The sequence below is a fragment of the Cryptomeria japonica genome, chromosome 6, assembly GCF_030272615.1.
Source record: "Cryptomeria japonica chromosome 6, Sugi_1.0, whole genome shotgun sequence".
Taxonomy (NCBI): domain Eukaryota; kingdom Viridiplantae; phylum Streptophyta; class Pinopsida; order Cupressales; family Cupressaceae; genus Cryptomeria; species Cryptomeria japonica.
Genome location: NC_081410.1, coordinates 155,193,053 through 155,214,547, shown reverse-complemented (window position 1 = coordinate 155,214,547; position 21,495 = coordinate 155,193,053).

The window sequence follows — 21,495 nt, the reverse complement described above, 5'->3', positions numbered from 1 at the left end:
AAATGAATATTCATGCATGTTATGTTCTAAAGGAACTTTAATTCCTTGTTCATTTGCGCCACAACCATTTCCACTATAGCCACTCTTAGCCAAAATGTGGAAACCACGACCATAACGATTAGCCATTTCAGAAAGAAAAGGTGGTTTTTCATAAGACAAAGAATCAAATTCTTCAAAATTAGAGGTGTGAGGAGAAGAAGTTTGAGAAGCGGCCACAAAATTATTGCTCATAGGTTCAGGTAAGACTGATTGATCTCTAGTTTCTTCCTTCTTTTTAACTTTAAGCTCTCTAGGAGGAACCCTATACTCACCTACAAAGGTGGGATTAAAATCAAGAGATCCCCAATTGTCTTCTGCGAGAACCTTCTCAGGATCAAAAGCCTTTTCATGTGTAGATTCAAGTTGAGAAGAATCTTCTTTAGGAACATCAGACTCATCCAAAGAATTTTGATTATTAGAGGGTGATGATTCATCCATAGGTATCTTGTTTAATGAGTCATCACTAGAAGAGGAAGGCTTAGAAGAACTCCCTTTGGAAGTAGATGTTTGCAAACAAGCTTGAAAATTAGTATCACCTATCAAGGTATATGTCTTATTAGTATAAATAAATTTAACTTGTCTATGCAATGTAGAGGGGACAGCTTGCATACTGTGAATCCAAGGTCTCCCTAATAACAAGTTGTATGTTAGATTTCCCGACATAACATGGATAGGAGTAGGCAAAGTAACAGGTCCCACTATGATGGGTAAGGTGATAATACCTAATGAAGACTTAGCCACATTGTCAAAGCCTCAAATGGGATGAGAGTCAGGCTCAATAAGGGATGTATCCACATTCATCTTATGCAATAGATTAATGCTACACACATTAAGGCCAGAACCATTATCTACCAATGTTTGTCTTATAGCAGTGTCATTTATGATAACCACAATCATCAAGGGATCATATTGATGTTGAATTTCACTAGTAGGCAACTCATCTTGAGTAAACACAATTTGAGCTTTTGGATTCATCACAGAGTTAACCAAAGACACTATATTACTAGATGTATTAGGTGGAGGAACATTCAAATCTTTCAAGGCATCTTGTAACGTTCCATGATGAATGAAAGAAGTTTGGATCAAATCCCAAAGGGATATCTTAGCAGGAGTAGTTTTAAGTTGTTCTATGAGATCATAGTCCTTACTAAGCATTTGTGAAATATGAGGAGCTTGAGGTAGAATAGGTTGGGAAGGAGAAAGTGAAGTTGGGATAACTGGAGGAGGATTAGGTTGCCTATTATTTCTTGTGTTATAGGTATGAGCAACCGCATTATAACTCTCTCTAGTCAGTTGCTTAGCATACTCATAAGGGCTCTTAGTAGAATAACCTCCTTGCACAGTAATAGTAGGTTTCTTAGGAGTGCAAAAAGAATCATTAGCATAACCACCTTGAACCACTAAGATAGGCTTATTTAAAAGTTGAGAATTTTGAGAAGGACAAGCACCTTGGATAGTGAAGAGAGGTTTGTTAGGTGTTTCATTCACATGTATCAAATTGATTGAGGATGGTTTAGAGGAATGAACAAAAGTGTTGGAAAAATTATTGATAGTCTTCTCTTGCACTAAAATCTTATCACAGATTAAATCAATTTTAGGAGAGAGACAAGGGGTAGGCATTGATGTTCTAGTAGGAAAAGTAATACTAGGAAAGGTCATATCATCCTCTATCATCAAAGGATCTACATGGGGAATAAACTCTCTAGGAGAAGGATCAACATTACTCTCTAAAGTCTCACTTTTGAGATGGAGATCTTTGAAAGAGATGTTAACCATCTTGCTTTGAACTAGGGTTTCCTTATGAGTAGAACCAAGTTGAGGAGAGGGAGATGCTTTATTTTTAGAGGGAGAATAATTGAGATTCAAGGAAGGTGAGAAACTATCAAGGAAGTTTTCAATCTTGATTTCATCCCCTTTGGCTAGGGGTAGAGAATAATCTATACCTTCTTCTAATGGTTCATCCCAAATAGTGAGGTTGTTGAAAGGAATGTTTGAAGTATTGTCAATTTTGGGAGAGGAGATAACATTGTTTATTAATTCCTCATCCTTAGGAGGGAGAGAATCAATGGATGTGTTAAACTCATCCTCTTTCCTCAAAATATGTTCAATATGATCTTTAGGGGAGAGAGAATTAAGGAAATTGCTTATTATTTCATCTTCTTTCTCTAAGGGATGCTTATGGGTAAGACCAACTTTAGGAGAAGGGTAAGCATTTAGCATTAATTCATCATCTCTAGTGGGAATTTTGTTGGAAAAGGAAATGCCATCACTAGGAAATGTAGGGATAATGTCATCTTCTTGCACAAAAGGATCCTCATGAAAGGAGTGTTTTTTAGGAGCCACAAAGTCATCAAGGGCATCATCCAACAAAGCATGATCATATCTATTAAAAGGTTTATCTTTTGATTAAAAAGGAGATATCTCTTCATAGAGGGGATCATTGAAAACAACCATGTTACTAGATTTAGTGGAAGAGTTGATAGGAATGTACCCTTGAGAGGAATCATTCGACTTATCTTTCTCATCACAACGAAATGGCATAGTAACAATGTTTATGAGTTTTTGGTAAAATGAAGGTTTGGTATCTTTAGGATTCAAAAACTCATCTAAAGCTTCATCTAATTCATAATCATCATAGATATGAACATCTTGCAAATAGAAATCTGACATTTTGAAATAAAAATTGCATAAAACCTAAACACACAATGCAAAGAAACAAAGAAACACACTCTTTCTTTTCCTTTCTTTATTTTTTTTTTTTGTTTTGAAAATGAAACTTAAATCAAACACGCTAAATCTAGATTTAGATCTAACAAATGTAATGCAAGAGAAAGCAATAATAAGATTCACGTCGGGTTCACCAAAATGTGTAGGGGAAAAAGCGAGACTAGGCTAACATGTCCTAATCCTACCTTTTGACACACATTGTGGAATACGAAAGAGCCTAGAGGTATCACACAATTGGCTACTTCTTTTTGTGGAAGAGAGAGCCACGGCCTACCTATTAGGATTTCTATTCCTTTGTTGTAATTGAAAGATAAAATGATACAAGTTCAATTCCTAATCCCAAAGTGCAAGTATGAACTAATAACAAGATTGCATAATTAAGGTTAAACAATGGAAAGCTGTAAACACAAGGATAAGACAAGAATGCAAATGCGTACCCGGAGTTAAAATCTGAGTGGAAATGTTCAGGACGGGGGTGCAAGCGCCACTGTCCTGATACTGCCCCTGAAACTGCTCCTGAAACTATTGTTTTGCCACCTGAAAAGCTGTCTGAAACTTGCTGTCTGACAGAAGGACCAGGGCGCCCAGCGCCCCTGTCCCAGGGACCAGGGCGCCCAGTGCCCCTATCCTGGCAGGACCAGGGCGCCCCACGCCCCTGTCCTGGTCTTTTTCTCTGAAATTTGGTGTGTTGTTCTGTCTTGGTCTGCTTCCATCGGATCTGCAACTTGCGGCGTCGTCTGAATCCCGAAACCTACACTTATATCTGAAAAGGTATGGTGGGCGGCTATATAGGGTTTTGCCTTAGTCAAACCCCCGCTTTGGTGGTTTCCACCTCCATGAATAGCCAATTTGTATTGTAAAATTAGTGTGTGCAGACCTTGTGTGTGTGCAAGATCCTAAAATGCAAGTAAGCAAACTAGAGCAACCTAGAAAGTAAACCCTAATTGCTTGTACATGATAATGTAAATGCTCCAAATCAAGATGCAAAGTGATCTAAAGCATGAATACAAATGATATGATGAAGCTTATGTAAAGACATGAAAACAACATGAAATCATACCCAACCCCAAGGGAGGGGTACAAGCCAATCTTCAGTCGGTGATCCCTTATTGTTCTTCAATGCCTTCAAAGCCCTAAATGGATGAATGAGATTGATAGATGCTTGATGGATGGATGTTGAATGTTGTTGAAGTCTTCAAAGATCTACTTTTCATTGCATAGAAGGTCCTTGAAACCAAAATTCTGGATCCTTTCAAATGAAGAAAGAGAGCTCTTATATATGAAACCCTAGGTCTTAATTTCAACTTTTGGCCGACCTAGAGATTGAATCTCCCACCAATTTCTTGGGGTTAAGCTTTATTTTATGATTGGATCGCACTCCTAAAATTTCGGGAAAATTGTCTAGGACCATGTGCACGCCAGGCGCCATGGTCCCGACAACTTTTCACCAAATTTTTAGGGCCGTCGGATATGATGATTTTAGAGCGAATCCCGAAGTTACAGCTGATTTTGAGATATTTTGACCCCCGAAATCAAGCCCCCAAGTTCAAAATAGGACCTAATTAGGGTTTTTGATTAAATGATGTATTGGAGGAATAAAATGAAAGGGGCACACTTTAATGAAAAGGGCCCAACTTTATGATATGGGAGATGATAAAATAGAACCTTAGACCTAATTAATTTAATTAATTAAGTGCTAAAGGGGAAATACAATGCAAAATGCAAAATGCGCCAAGGCGGGTGCTAAACTAGGTGTGAAATTGCACCACCCTAGAAAGTGCGTACAATTTACGATGCTACACTTCCTAAGTCCATGTAGTCTACTTTCATATGACTGAGTATAATGACACACCAAAATTTCATATAGATTTCACTTGGATCATTACATGTTAGCACATCATACACATGCATATAGACATCATGATAGCATCACATCCTACACATACCACTAATTAGGATCTAATATTAGCATTTGCATTCTCATATAAAACATAAAATGACAAAAATATACATCATGCATCTCATCATGTAAATAAATCATAAGCATACATTCATCTATATTTAACACATATCACATTTGCATCATAGTGTACATATAATAACACATGTATACATAAGACTGCATAATCATATAGAATCAAAAAGCATCACATAAGTGCACATGCATATAGATTCCGCAAGGATGGATCATCTCAAATACACACACACACACACACACACACACAATGATGTCAAAATATCATATGGATACAAAATCACCCAAAGGTGTCTATATCATCATACAAAACCTGATACAAAATGGGATCCTAGAGAGATATGATGAACTCCCTCCCTCAGAGTCAGCTGGCCTTGGTGGAATGTGAGCACTTGAAGTACCCGCCCTTGGATCTCCTCCTTTATCCCATCCTCATCCTGGTGGTGTGGGTGGACCTATGACCCCGCCACTGGATGCTTCTCTCCTATCTCTACCTATAGTGGTAGAGCGGGAAGCTCTCCTATAGATCCCTTCCCTCAACTCTAAAGGTACCACAACATAATATAGGTTCCTCCAGTATGCTATCTCATCCCCCTCTTGGAGGCAGAAGGCAAAACTTGATGGTGTATCCCCTGCAATTGTAGCCCTAGCCACTAGTAGTGTCTCCTCTGCAACTATATATCTTTATATAGCCCCATCCCTCTCCCTATGCATGTCTCCCAGTTGTCACCTCAACTAAGTCACATCTCTCTCAAGATCCTCAATCTCATCGGCCTTCCCCTGTATGAGCTCTCATGGCATAATTAGCTCATCCTCCTCTGCATCCCCCCTAGGCTCCCTCTTCCTGCTCTCTCTATTGTGGAGAATCCTATCCACATCCACCATGTACCTATCCATGCCTCTGTCAAACCTGACCTTGTACCTGTACCTATCTAGGAATCTATAGGACCTATCCTCCTCTACCCTTGGGTGGCCTTAGTGGTCTGACTTCTTGATCTCCACCTCCCTATACACCTTCTTCTCTCCCCCCATCTCTTCATCCCCCTCTTCCTCAGACCATCCTCCTAGATGCCCCTCTGCTCCATCTCCGTCGTCGACCTTTGCCTCCATCCTCATCATCATCATCCTCTTCTGTAGGTATGGGCTCACCTGGATCTGTAACTAGGAAATGGATGGGCTGCAAAATAGATTGTGTACTCATCATGCATCTTGGCATCAATGACATTTGGCATCATATCCAAAGGCATAGGAACCAATTGCTAAAACTGTGTAACCGTTGCATTATATGACAAAATAGGCCCCCAGTGGACCTGCTCCCTAAGTGTCCGAGCAAACTCACCCAAACCTTGTGGTATACGTTGTTGTCTATTGAGTTGCTTGCATACCCTGTCGATTAAGTGTCTATCTAGTATATAAGGAGTCCTCCCAATAAGATACCAACTATGAAAACAAAATGTTAGCTATGTAGCGTCCTCCTCCCATGCCTCACAATCAAGATAAAGCCTCCATGTCACACTGTCAATATCATCAATCACTCGCTGCCAATACTCTACCTTCCCAATCCATGGCTGGGAAGTGATCATGCTATACAAATGTACATATGACTTCTTGTGTCCTCTAAACTTTAAATGTATCAGCCTACTCACAACAATGTGCTCATAAGCTCACACCTATAGCAGTGTAACCCCACATCCTAATCTGCAACCACTGAAGTAGACAAACTAGTGCAACTCATGGTATAGATGCACTAGAATGCATGGCCCTCATGCAAACCCCCTCCTCTTAGTGAGAAGGATCTCCAATGTCCTCCCCCATCTGATAGCCAAACCCTATGTAGCCTTGACGAGACATAAGAACCCACTGATAAGAACCCATAGATAACCCCTCCCACCATAGCTGCTCGTCTCTATCCACTGGAGTACATAAAATCCTAGCTCAAATGTCTTGGTCTCAACTCTAGATCTGGGTCTGCAAATGCTCATCTGAGTGCATCCCTATCTCCCTCCCAATCATATACTATGAGATCCCCATGGATTGGCACACGTAGTATCCTGTAGGCATCCTCTAATGTGACTGACATCTTGCCAGTCCGAAAATGAAATGTGCATGTCTCCAAGTGCCATATGTCTGTGAGAGCAGTCATTCATCCTGTGTTCGTCCTGATCTCTGGCATATACAACGCATGTCTCAAGCCCATCACATCAATATCAGCATGCTCCTCGAAGGTCAACACTGGTCGCAATCTCTGAGTCACTGGAAATATCTCTCTTGACTCTAGCTGGGTCAAATACTCCTGCATGCAGTCATATCAATCATGTCAATTCTAGTGGTACTCATGTTTATCAAATAGTGATGCTCCTATCCTAGTGCTTATGTTTATCACATGATGTTGTATCCTATCATTGTATATGTTTATCACATTGCACCTGATCCTATTTTTCTAGAGCACTTGCTGGATTTTATCAATTCGATAGCTTATCCTATATTCAGCTTAGCAAACCTATCCTGTTTAGGGTACACATTGAGTGAGTCCTCTCAGTAGCTTATTCGATTGGAAATGTATTTTTATCATAGAATTGTAAATTCTAGCCTAACTTTTAGTCTGTCTTTCCTAGGGAACCTAATTGAGTGTGTCCTTTCAATAGCTTATCCAATTGATAGCGTATATTTATCACATAACTGTCAATTTTTGCCTATCCTAGACATACACGTGTTTCTTCTATGTAGATGCGCTTTTACCCTACCTATATGCATTTTTGTAGTATAGGCGTGCTTTCTTAGCATAGATGCGACACTATTATGCATAAACACACTTATTGACATAGACATGCATGTCTATCACAGAAGCACTCGCATCCATACATAGACATGATTCTTTGCATATATGCACTCTAATCTGACCTAGACATGACCATTCATCCTAGACACAGACAAACCTAACCTAGACACGTTCAAACCCTAAAACACCACTTTCACGTTTTTGCTAAACTACTCTAAAATGAATTAAATGAAGTAATAAATGCATAAATGTGCAAAACACGGTCGAGGTAGATACTGACTCACCCATGTCATCTAGTCTCTGGAACTGTCATAATCGATTGAATCTGTGAATCCTCATTGCCATCTCTTCTACTCTACTGACTTCTCTCTAAGCTCTAGGTGCTCTAATCTCCTATTTGTTATGAATGTAAATGAGATTATTTTTCCTTGTGGCCTATACAAATAGGTTGGTTAACCCTAGTCCCTCATATTAGTCTTCTTGTCCCATGTCTGCTTCTTTTTTCCGTGTGCCCTTGTCACCCTATCCTATTAGTCTTTCTAGCCTTTCTTTCTTATCAAGAGATTGTGTGCACCTTTTTCATCCAATCTCTCAAGGAGGCATATCATTCCCATCTTGGGCCAACTTTGTATCAATTTATCTTCTTTGAGCCAACACAACAAGTTGCATTGTCTTAAAGAGGGGTAAAATGTAGACACCTAAAATTGTCCTTTTTAATTAAATAAATATTTTTATTTATTTAATTACTTTATCCTAATCTTCTATTAATTAAATAAATCTTTAATTATTTAATTAATTCATTTATCCTCTTCTAGCATTTCCCTATTTAAATAAATATTTTTATTTATTTAAATTATCTTTCTCCTAAATTAAATAAATATTTTATTTATTTATTTGGTCCCACTTCCTCTAATAATTAAATAAATATTTATTTATTTAATTAATTCATTATCTTTTTCCTCTATGACACATATCACTTATCTCTTAATTCTCCTCTACCTACCCCCTTCATTATTTTATTATTTCTTCTACCTACCCTTTAATCTTACCCAACCATTTATCTTTTCATCTCTTAATCTTATCCCTCCATTTTCTAAAGTGTCTTCTATATAAGAGGGTTCTTTCATCATTATCAACCCTAATCAACACTTATGCAATCAAGCCTTCTTGCGATCAAGCGACTTCACAACCACAATCCGTTCTTTGTTGAGCTCTTGTGCATATACAAAATATGAGAGCAAATATATCAAACAAGATCAATGAAGATTGAAACCCTACTTGGCATGTAATGGTAATATTGTTCATTTGCTGATTTGCATGTTCTTAAGTATCTTCATTGGTGTATGGTGAATATTTCATTGTAGGACTAGGGTTTGTTGTGGTTGGATCTTTATGGTTTTACAATAGTTTATCATCATCATTTTTCACTATATACAGTAACTACCATCATGTCAATGGTCATGATACACGCAAGTCTATAAAATTGAAGAACTACATCCAAGACCTAATTGACAAAGGTGACATTGAGGATTCAATTGCTAAACCTAATAATTCCAATGATAAGCTTAAGATGTACCAAGATCCATTCCCCAAACATGGCAAGGATAGAGCCTCATCATCTAATGAAGTGCACTATGACTATACCAACTATGTTTTCGACTTTGACTCCTTGGTTGGCCGCATAGAACCTGCTGACACCCATGTCAACACCATCACAATCCAAGGAGCGGAACCTCCTCCCACTTCTCATAGACCTAGGGTTACCATTCAAGATATCTCTCCCCTGCAATCATCAAGCAGACTCTCCCAAGCAAAGATAGTCATTCAGGGTGCTTCATCCTCCACTTCATATACTCAAAATGACTGCAACATCACTACCCAAGAGGGAGAGTAACTAACCAGGGAGCTCCTCCCCCTCCTCTGCAAGCCCCCTTGTCATCCACTCACCGCTATGATATCCTTAATCATCTTGGTATTACACCTACACAGATCTCCATCCTAGAAATCCTCAAGATTTCACATATCCACAAAGAGATCCTTGAACAAGCCCTCTTTGAGTCTCGTGTCCCAGATAACATTAACACAACCCAATTCCAAGCCCTCATTGATAACCTTTCTACACAACATTACCTTGTTTTTACATTGAAGGATGCCCCATCCCACAACAAACCCCTCCATATTGAATCCATTGTCTAGAAACATAAAATCAAGAGGGTCCTTATAGATGGTGGATCTAGCCTGAATCTCTATACATACAAATTCATTACATAACTGAGAATCTTTGAAGACTCAATTGATACATCTGGTAAGATCACAATAAAAGCCTATGATGATGCAAAAAGGGTTTCTAAAGGCACCATAACATTATCTCTTCAACTGGTCCCTACAATGGTGGAAACAACACATCAAGTCTTGGACCTTGATCTCCCATACAACATTCTACTTGGCTGACCATGGATTTTCTCCATTCAAGTTGTTCCGTCCACCTACCATCAATGCCTAAAATTTTCCTACAATGGTAGAGAGATTACCATCGAGGTTGATCCACAACCTTTCCAATATTATAAACTTCTTGAAGGGAAACACCCCTATCATTGCCCACTCAATACACCTGCTCTGCCACCTCCATCTGATCCATCAAATGTTGCATCCACTTCATCCCAACCTAAGGTCAAGGTCAAGATAATTGACAATGGTTGTGGAGAATACACCATTCAAAATACTCTTTATGTGGGCCAACTCCCACCCTTGAAAGTCATATGGTAAACCTAAAGAAATCAAGGTTCAAAAGAAACCCACCATGAAATGCAAAAAGACCACCTTTCAATAATGGGACCCAGTTGATGAAGAGATCTTGGAAACTGATGTCACTTCTTGGTTATACCAGGAAGAAAATGAAGCACCAACAGATATCCCCAAACAAATATATCCTAAGGAATCTCCCATAGTAGACAAGATGGGTTATAAAGGACAAGGTCTTGGACCACAAGAACAAGGAACAAAAGCACCCACCTATCCAATCTCTTACAAGTATAATAGGGGCTTGGGTTACTCACCTATGCTTAAGATCACTATCATTGGTGCTCTGACAGATCCTCTTGTTGAAATAAAAGACTCTGATGAAGAGGAAATCCACTAAATGCTTTTTGAATACCTTGATGATATATTTGATGATGTCCACATTAAAACCATCACCCTCCTCACCCCTTCCACCTCATATGAGCTCCAACTCATCCAACCTGAACTTATTGATTGGAATCAAAAGGGACCGCTTGTTCTTGACATCTATGCTAATGATAATGCCCTCTTGGCATTACTTACTATGTGAGACCTTGAGGACCACACGTCTATAAATAGAATTTATCTCAATCCGGAAGAATACTTTGGTAGTCAAGTCAATTCCCTTAGTTGCAAAAATAAAAATTAGAAGTCACCTGGTGAAAACCACCCCGAGGCTCCTTCAGGCAAAAAAAGTAAAAATAAAGGATGTATCTTCTAGTGAAAACCTGGATCAGGTGCTAGAGGATGAGGGACTTGACTTCCCTACCATGGTTCCTCCATATCAGGAGAAATCACCCTTTCTCATTGAAGAGATTGACACCATCAACATGGGAATAGATGACAATCCAAAGAATGTGCTTATTCTTAAGTCTCTTACGGATCAAGAGAAACAAAATTTCATGAACTTTCTACAAGAGACACAAATCAACTTTGTCTGGTTTTATGCTGACATAATAGGCCTTGATCTAAAGCTAGTAGTGCACAACCTTGTAGTTCAACTAGATGCAAAACCTATTAAGCAAAAACTATGCAAGATGCACTCATTGTTATTATGAGGATCTAGTTACTACTGAGAGGGGGGGTGAATCAGTAGTTAAACAACTCAGATAATACTTTAAAAATACTTCAAAAACTAGTACCGGTAACTACTCAAACATACCGATTAGTAGATTTACCAGACCATTCATTCTAGTGTTCATCAACATGCAAATAAAGTAATGATATCAAATGCTCAAACCAATAATGCATCACCACATGAACATAGATATTTTTCAGATGGAAACCCAAATGGGAAAAACCATGGTAGGAATTACCACCCACAAAATATTTGCACTTTTTCAGAATGCACGCAGTCTAAGGCCTAGCCCGGTTAGGAGCTTTACAATATGCCTAGTTAAGAGAATCATGCAGACTCTTTTGCTTCATCATAGGCTTTTATTGTGATCCTCCACACTGTTCTACTCAACATCATTTTGAACTTCCAATTCAATAATCACTAGCTTCTATTCCTCAACTGCATCAGACTTGTCAGTATCATCAGATTTATCAAAATACTCATCAACTTTCACATTAACACTTTCCACAATCTTCTTTTTTCTTTTGTTAAATCACTTGAATGATTTGCTCTTAGTTGAATAACCAAAGAAAGTTCCTTCATCACTCTTAGGATAAAACTTTCCTGTATAATCATCTCTTTATGTAACACCTACTGCCAAAGACTTTGAAATAACTAACATTAGGATTGTTGGCATATGATGCAGTGGTGACAAAGTATGTTGTCATTGATGTCAATAAGTGCAGGTGAACCGGTATGAAGATTGGAAGAAGTTGTTATTGATATTTAAGTAAGAGAACTGGCATGAAGGGATGAAGTGGACCGGTGTTAGGGTTTAACTAAGTGTGACTACCAGTTGGTAGTCTCGGTTCTAGGGTTTTCGGTTTGGCAATCTAGCTTGTGTGATGCAACCGGTGACATTCTGTGATGAGTTAGCTAAGAGATAAGGATGAGATTGATATGCCATGTCAGTTTTGTGCATGTGAAAGATTTCCTTGAGGATCTTGCATGTGAAGATCAATTGCATTAAATGTCTACCTCGGGAATGAACATTCTTCTTAGCGATATGTGAAGAGAGCGTGATGGGTTACTGATTTCCATATGTGGTGAAGAATAGACAATGCAGAATGACTTATGATCTATTTGAGATTGTTTTATTCTATGCAAAAGTGTTTGAATGGTCAGGATTGGACCGCTTGTAATTGTAAACCTAAAATGTTTAGGGTTTATGCTACTGACCTAATTGTTGTCTATAAGGTCGATGATGTTTTTTATTGTTTGTATTGGCAAATGTTGTGTTTGTATCCGAGTGATGAGATACTTGCCAGACCAGTGAGTGGAAAATCCCTTTGTCGGGTAGCTTTAACAGGCTTATTGCAAATCCTCTAACCAGGTGACTCAAGATCATTGAGTTCTTTAAATCCTCTAGCGAGGTAACCTTTAACAGAGTTTCAACCTTTAACAGGGTATATAGCCATCCCTTAACTGGGTGATCTTTAACAGGATCGGTTCCTAACAAAACCTTATTGTAAAGTCTTTAACCGAACTAGGCTCCTAACAGAGTGAGCTTCAAAAGAGTTCAAAACCAAGATTGTGGGTATTCATCCCCACCATGTTTTTTCCCATTTGGATTTCCACATGAAAAATCTGTGTGTCATGAGTTGTGCATTTTTCATGTGATGATTGAGCAGTCTTTGTTTAGGTGAATATGCATGCAAAGCTAATGGTTATGGTATTACTGATACAACACTGTTAGGAATCCCATAGATACTGAGAGTGGGGGGTGAATCAGTATCTAACCGGTAATTAGAATTTCTTGATTTAAAACATGCAGAACATAATATAACAGTGTACCGGTATGCAAGAAATAATGCAATAAATAGAATCAAGAACATCCACATGAAAAGCACACCATAACACAAGATTTTAACGAGGAAAACCGATGTGGGAAAAACCTTGGTGGGATTTGTGACCCACAATATTCACTCACTAGCCAATAAGAGAATATTACTTACAATAGGGGCCTGCACATGCAGGAAGGCCAACTGCCTAGAGCTCACCGCTCAATGGGAAGTCTCACTGACTTACAATAAGGATTATACAAATCCAATATCTTGTACTACTTTATAATAGCATCTTCAATGCCAGATTCGGTACCGGTTCCTGCTTTGTTCTTTGCATATACCCCTTAACCTATATTTCACACAATAGGTCTGCCTAATATTTTCCTTAATGCTTCTACACTTCATCCCTAATGTTTACAATGATCTTTCTATATAAGAGTCATTTTACAATTTTCCAAGTCGGCTTACAATAATAAATAAAATATAATATAACAAAATCATGTCGGCCTCTGTGCCAGTATACTTCCTTTCTTCTATGTCGGTGCCGGTGTAGAGTGTGATCTGCTGATGCTGGTATAATGTCTTTGTCGATGCCATAGGATTGCAAGGTTGCCATCAATGACAAAACCTTCAATCACATACAATGTCTCATTGGAGTGTGCATATTCCAACAATCTCCCCCTTTGGCATTGATTGCAACACTCATGAGAAATTTCAAAAAGTATCCAAAAATGTGCAGTCCAAAAAATGTTACCAAAAATGTGAGAGCTCCCCCTAAGCATATGATTCCTGTGATTTGAATTTTCTCATCCCACTACTCCCCCTTTGGCATCAATGACAAAGGTTGTCAAGATGTCAGTAGAGTTTGTAGTTTCAACCTTGTAACTAGGTGGTTACAATTTGAAAAAGTTCTCCCAAAATCAAGTTTATACTATCCATAAACTTTTTGCTATCCTTTATTGTTGTCTATGATCTCTTCACTGTACCGGTGAGAAGCTGCAAATGCTCTGCCGGTGTTTTCTTTCCCTGTATTAGTGCCTCAGAAATTTCCTTCCGCAGAGATGCTAGATAGTCCAATCTTGGACTTAGTTTTGATCTCAAATGTTTTGCCTTATTTATTATCCTTTCTTTCTCTCTTCCTCATAATTTTTTATCTTCTCCTCAAAAACTGATAGTGTATCAGGTGAGTTGACAAAATTATCTGCAAGTTTATTGATCTCATCCTGTACCTTACTCATTTTCTTGTCAATATCTACAGTCAAAAAGTTTGTTTTACAGGTATCTTTGTACAGATTTTTGTACTCTTTCAACAAATTACATAATTCCGGTAGAAGTGTGTCAAAATCTTTGTTACACTTCTTTATTTGCTCATCAAAGAATTTCTATTTTTCAATTTCTACCTTATCCTTCAATGAATCTTCCTTTATTTTCTCAATGTTTTCTTTGATATATTTACATAGTGTATGAAATTGTCCTAAAGAACCTTTGTTGTTTATATTACAGTTAGGAGCAATTACCTTCAAAATTGGTATGGTATCATCAATTGCCTTGTAAGCTTGTGAGTTGCAGTCGATTATTTTCTTGATAGAATCTAGTAGTACCTCAGTCACATTTGTTGATTTGAAGCTTGATGATGAATCAATAATCTGTGTAGCGGTTGAAGTAACCAAGCTTGTATTGACCTCTGGTAGGTATGTTTGTGTCTGCATTTTTTTAAGCACTAGTTTTTCTACTTCACTAGTTGTCAATGGTACTGTTTCCTTATGTACCTATTCCGGTTGTTGTTGTTCCAGAGCCTTTAGCTCTGTTTGTTTCTCTGTATATTGCACTACCTCAGTTTGTGTCTCAGTCTCTACCTTTTTCTCTTTATCTACTGCTGGTTTATCAGTTTCCTCTGCTATCGAAGGCTCACTAGCCATATCAGTCTTATCTATTGTATCTTTGTCTACCACTATGTTGAATTTTTTGGTATCAACATTCATAGTATATAGGACTTCAGGATTAGGATTATTATCCTCTACATCCATACTCTCAGCTGTCGGTTGATCATCTGTAGCTGTTGCTTTTACCCGTGGAGTAATCAAAGGAGGTGGGGTTAAGTTGTCTCTAACCTTGATACTAGGTGGTCCACCAACTTTACCTTTCCCTTTGTCTCTATCTTCCTAATAAAATTTTATGGGTTTGGGGTTCCTATACTCTTCTTGTTTTTCTTTCTCAATTAGGAATGTATCCCATCCATTTTCCGTCTCCTCAGTTACCTCATTAATTCTTCCAACCAATAGAGAAAAGTGTCGGTGTGCAGTAGAAAATACTGTTCGGTTGGCTTGAGCAATTAGATCATCAATTTCTTAAGGAGAGTTTACCGGATATGCAGCAAGTAACTTTTCAATTTTTATTTTCTTATCCAGTTCTATTACTGCCTGTCTTCTTGCCTCTAGTCTTTTGAATAATTCATCTGGTATTTCATTAACTACTTCCATCAAAAATTTCTTGTACATATCCATGTGTAATATAACACTATTTTCAACTTACTCTTTTTCATCAGTTGTTAAGGTCTCATATATATTCTCTATGTTCTTCAATTTACCTTCCTCTATGATTTCATTTAGCAGTATATCAAGAGGGGCCAAGTCTTTGTTTGTCCTCTTCTTCTTCTTGGGTGTCAGTTTCTTCTTTGGTGTGGCCTTTCTTACCGGAGATTTCACTGCTTGTTGCTTTTGTCTTGTCCTCCTGGGTGAGGGTGTGGTTGCCGATGAGGGATCTCTTTTCCTTACTACTCTTTTAAAAGTTGCAGGCATGTCACTTCCTAAAGAAGTACCTACCGTTGATGGGTGAGTTTCAGGTTGTGGAGTTGCTAACTCATCCTCTGTTATACCGGTTTTCTTCAATACATCTTCTTTGATGGCTTTTGCTTGTCTGGAACCTTTCCTTACAACTGCCTCAACCTTTTTCACCCTTTTCTTTGATTATATTTGTCTTTCAATATTTTCTGCACTACTAAATACTTCTTCCTTAAGTTCTCTGGGGCTTCCAGAAGTGCTTTAGCATATGTTTCAACTATGTGATCTTTTGTTTCATAGCCCATTTCGGTTACCCAAACTGTCTTTGGGATGACCGCTTCCATCCAAATTTCATCTTTCTTGATGACAAAGTATATTTCATCTTTGTATTTGTCTACAATCTTCTGTGATAGCCTTATTCTTTTCTTCATTTTGGTCTTTAATGCTTGAAAGAAGTCATTAATATTGTTTTCCTTGTTTTCTCCCATGTTATTGAATAGATCTGTTAACTGTCTGCCTACCGGTATATCATATCCAAATTCTTTGTAACCTATACCAGGAACTTGTTTTGTTATGTGTAGCATCAGACATACTAACATATTTTCAAACCTGAAAGTTCCTTTCTTCTCCTTCTTGATCTTTCCAAGGTTGTCAATTAATTCATCCTTTAACCACTCACATATATCAATTTTTGCATTATCTGTGACCATATCATAAGCACTCTTAATGCATAAACTTGAAACTAAATTGAGTCTATTAGCATGAGTAGCTTTATACCCTAATATCATACTGATGAATCTCACATTGATGTGTCGAATGTTGCACCGGTTAGGTTTATAACTAGGTCATTGGAAACCTTCTTGGTTTTATCTGGTCTTTTACCCATGGTCGGTAACCCTGTGACAGCTTTCACAGCTTCCTTAGTGATTTTGTAGATTGCATCTAACCAGAAAAATTCTCCATGTACCCTGCTCAAGACTATCCTAATCACATCCTTGGGGAATTCAGGAATGCTAAGGATCTCTGTAAATCCTAGGGTCTCAATGATCTTGTGTTCATCTTTTATATTGCCGGTATTATCACATATCACAGTTTTATACATGGTTTTAATCTCCTCATCTCCTAATTCCTCAATGTTGCAGTGGATGTACATTCTGGGGTCTTCAGCATAAACAACTCCCTTAGGGATTTGAGAAAAAGCACCTAAGGTATCATCCTTCTTTGCTATCTCGGGAACTAACTGAAATACGGGCCTAGGTCTTTTTATTACTTAAACAATAGTAGGGTTTGCTATATATTCAATTGTAGAGGTGGATGCCATGATTAAATACCTTTTACTGCCTTTAGGATGGATGATTTCTTGGAGTGTTCTTGCTTCTTGCTCGAAATGCCTTAGCTCGAAATATTCGCGCACTTCGAAAATTTGAAATCTCGGTGAAATGAAATGGAGCCAAAATCTTAATTTTATAGTGCCTTTTCACCATCTACCACATTAATTGCATGCCGGTTAAGTATTCACTTAACTTTGTTTTCCGGTAATAAGTGATTTCCAACTTCTTATCTCTAACCGAGGGAATAATAGCACATGTGTCATTAGATTGCTAAACCCTCAAGGAAACTTTCTTCAATTAGATGAAGAACTTCCTACCGGTGGAGCACTGCTCTGTCCTTCCAGTGAAGCATCACTCTGTCCAGCTAGTGAAGCATTGGTTTGTTCTACCAGTGGAGGAGTATTCCCAATATTTAGATCAACTTTTCTAATCAATTGTTTTGAGAATTCTTGCTTAACCTCTTCAACTTTTTCTTTACCTTTCAAGCTATAGCTTTTGTTGTCTACTGGTGTTCCTTTACTTCTATAGAATTTAGCAATATGCCCAATCTTGTTACATGCATAACAAGTTACATTATTCTTTTGAATAGCTTTCCCATAACCTATGTCGATTTGTGTTCTACATTGATTAGATAAATGTCCAAATCTTCCACAAATATAACATCTCACATTCATTCTGCAGTTTTCAGAGTTGTGACCTACTTTGTTGCATTTAGAACATTGACTGGTGGGTGTGTTGATATTCAGATAATTTCTAGATCTACATTCATTTTCTCTATGACCATACTTATTACAGTCAAAGCATTTACCATTGAATTTATAAGCATTAGGTTGTCTTATCGGTTTGTTGTGATCCTGAGTATTTGTAGTACTGGAACTTTTACCAACTTCAAAGCCAATTCCAGAAGTGTCAACTTTAGGTTTTTGATTCTTCAGCAAGGTGCGAAGTTCCTCTGAGCTTTTCTTGAATTTTTCTTTGTGTTGATTTGCAGTTTCTAGTTCTCTTTCTAAGACTTCTTTTTGTCTCATCAGTTCATTTGAGTCATTCTAAGTATGCATCGGATCTGTCTTCAACATGTCATTTTCATAGCTAAGTCTTGTGTTCTCATTTGCTACATCACTTAGTCTTCTAGTTAATTCTTCTTCATTCTTCTTCCTATCCTCAATCTCTTTGCAAAATCTCATAGTCATATCCTGCATCTCATTCTTTGTTGTCATGTTCTCTTGTTTAAACTTGCTTATCATATCATTAAGTGATTCCTTTTCATCATTCTCATTTTGCAATTTTTCACAAAGTTCTCTTCTCTTATTTCTTGCAACAGTAAATCTTTCTTGAAGTTCCTGAATGATGTCCTAAGCTACCCTTAAATCATCTTCTAGTTTGATATTCTTCAATTTCTCTGCATCATAGTCTGTAAGAGCTCCTTCAAGTTGTTTCATCAGATTTTCCATTTTTACCGGTGTCAAGATCTTCCTCAAGCTGTTAGGCTTCTAAAAATAGAGGACCAGGCTCTGATACCAATTGTTAGAAATCCCACAGATACTAAGAGGGGGGGGTGAATCATTATCTAACTGGTAATTAGAATTTCTTAACTTAAAACATGCAGAACATAATATAACAGTGTACCGGTATGCAAGAAATAATGCAATAAATAGAATCAAGAACATCCACATGAAAAGAAGACCATAACACAAGATTTTAATGAGGAAACCCAGTGTGGGAAAAACCTCGATGGGATTTGTGACCCACAATATTCACTCACTGGCCAATAAGAGAATATTACTTACAATAGGGGCCTGCACATGCAGGAAGGCCAACTGCCTAGTGCTTACTACTCAATGGGAAGTCTCACTGACTTACAATAAGGATTATAAAAATCCAATATCTTGTACTGCTTTATAATAGCATCTTCAATGCCAAATTTAGTACCAGTTCCTGCTTTGTTCTTTACATATACCCCTTAACCTATATTTCACACAATAGGTCTGCCAAATATTTTCCTTAATGCTTCTACACTCCATCCCTAATGTTTACAATGATCTCTTTTATATATAAGAGTCATTTTACAATAATAAACAAAATATAATATAATATAACAAAATCTTGTCGGCCTCTATGCCGGTATACTTCCTCTCTTCTGTGTCGGTGCCGGTGTTCTGAGTGTCGATGTAGAGTGTGATCTGTTGATGCCAGTATAATGTCTTTGTCGATGCCATAGGATTGCAAGGTTGCCATCAATGACAAAACCTTCAATCACATACAATGTCTCATTGGAGTGTGCATATGCCAACAAATACATGCATGAGTATATTGGTGAAGTAGTTATCAAGTGTTGAATGTTATTTGAAGTATTCAGTTTTACTGGTTTAGCTGTCTAAAGTCTTACTGTGTTTAACCAGTATTGCCATGGTTAAGTTCAGTGATGAAGACAACCAGTTATCATTATTTTAACTTGATAAGTTGTTGAGATCTTTTTGTATGTACTGATTCACCCCCCCTCTTAGTACCGATTAGGGTATTTGTTGTTCATCATTATTCATCAATTGGTATCAGAGCAACTCCAGGTCCTCGGTGATATAAGCTTAACCACTTGAGGTAAAAGATCACGCTTTAATGATGAAGAGGGAAGGTCCTAAGCTCAATAGAGATAACTTAAAAATATGGAAGGACATAATGAAGATTTATATCAAGAGTTTGGGTGCTCAACACTGGAGCTATGTTGAGAATGTCTATGTTATCCCCACTGGCACTCTAACCGATAATCAGAAAAGAGAGATTCAAGAAAATGGGAAACTCATGAAAGCCCTTATTAGCAGCATGTCCGATATTGAGTTCATTGATGTACAAGATAAGGACAATCCTAAGGATGTATGGGACACTCTGGAAACCATTTATGGTGCTGATGAGCATGTGAAGCAAGCTAAGGAAGAGAGCCTTAGAGGAAAATTTGAAGACATGAGGATGGTTGAAGGAGAGACCATTCAACAATTGTTACTACTTACTAAGTTGTTATTAGTTTTATGTCCAAAGTCACTCTATTTACTTTAGTCGGTTATTACTACCGAAACATTCAGTCGGTAAGCACAGAGTAGTCGGTTATAGAAGAAAGTAGTCACAGAGCTTAGTATACATTGAGTTGTCTACCAAGCAACAAAAAAGGATACACCAAGTTGATATACACCGAGTGAAATGTGTTACTAGATTCATTGAACCTAGACACACATGGGAAACGTGTTACAAGATCGAGGAACAATGAACCATTATCACATTGGAAATTGCACTTAAACATTTTGTATGATTTTGAGGTCATCTATCCAATGAAATATTTTGTATGGTTATTCATTCGATGAATCATGTTTGTAAGATCAAAGCATGAACAGATCACCGACATAAGAGATCTATTTATACAGCATGAATTAAGGATCAATAAGAGAGGTGTATGAAGCAAGACATGTGTAATAGATATGGAAGCACTAAGTATTGTGACTGTCAGAGACACGGAGGTCACTGAGAAGGATTTCAGAGAATAGTCAAGGAATAGAGTAAACAGAAGGGTTTACTGAGTTAATCTATGGATTATCGAGGTGTGCTATAAGCAAGGTAATCTCATTTTGAGCACAAAGAATCTACTATAACATTTCAGATGTGAAGTTGCAAATATTTGTAAAAACTTTATTGTAATATTTTGAGTTGTAAGAGAAACCTTTAACAGGGTAAAAGACTCTAACAAAGTCTATAAATTGTAAAGCCTTTAACCAGGTGCAGCATTTAGAATAAGTGTTGTAAAATCCTTTAGCAAGGTAGATCTAATTATCTTAATACTCCTAACAGGGTAAGCTATCAAAAATAGCTGAACATGTAGCTCTAACCGAGCAACCTTTATTATTGCAATAGTGAAGTTGTGGGTGCCATCCCCACCGCAGGTTTTCTCTCTAACCAAGAGTTTCTACGTAACCAAAATATATGTGTTATGGAGTGAATCATGTATGATTGTTATTCATTTGTTTTAGCTTTATGTTATGTTACAGCAGTTTTTGGTTTATGCTTAACAGTAAAGTTATTGTTCAAGAAAAGATTTGAAGTACTGATTCACCCCTCCCCTCTCAGTACATTAGCTTTCCATATTGGGCCTAACAATTGGTATCAGAGCTCCAATCTTGGGAAAGGGTTTAACAGCCTAAAGAA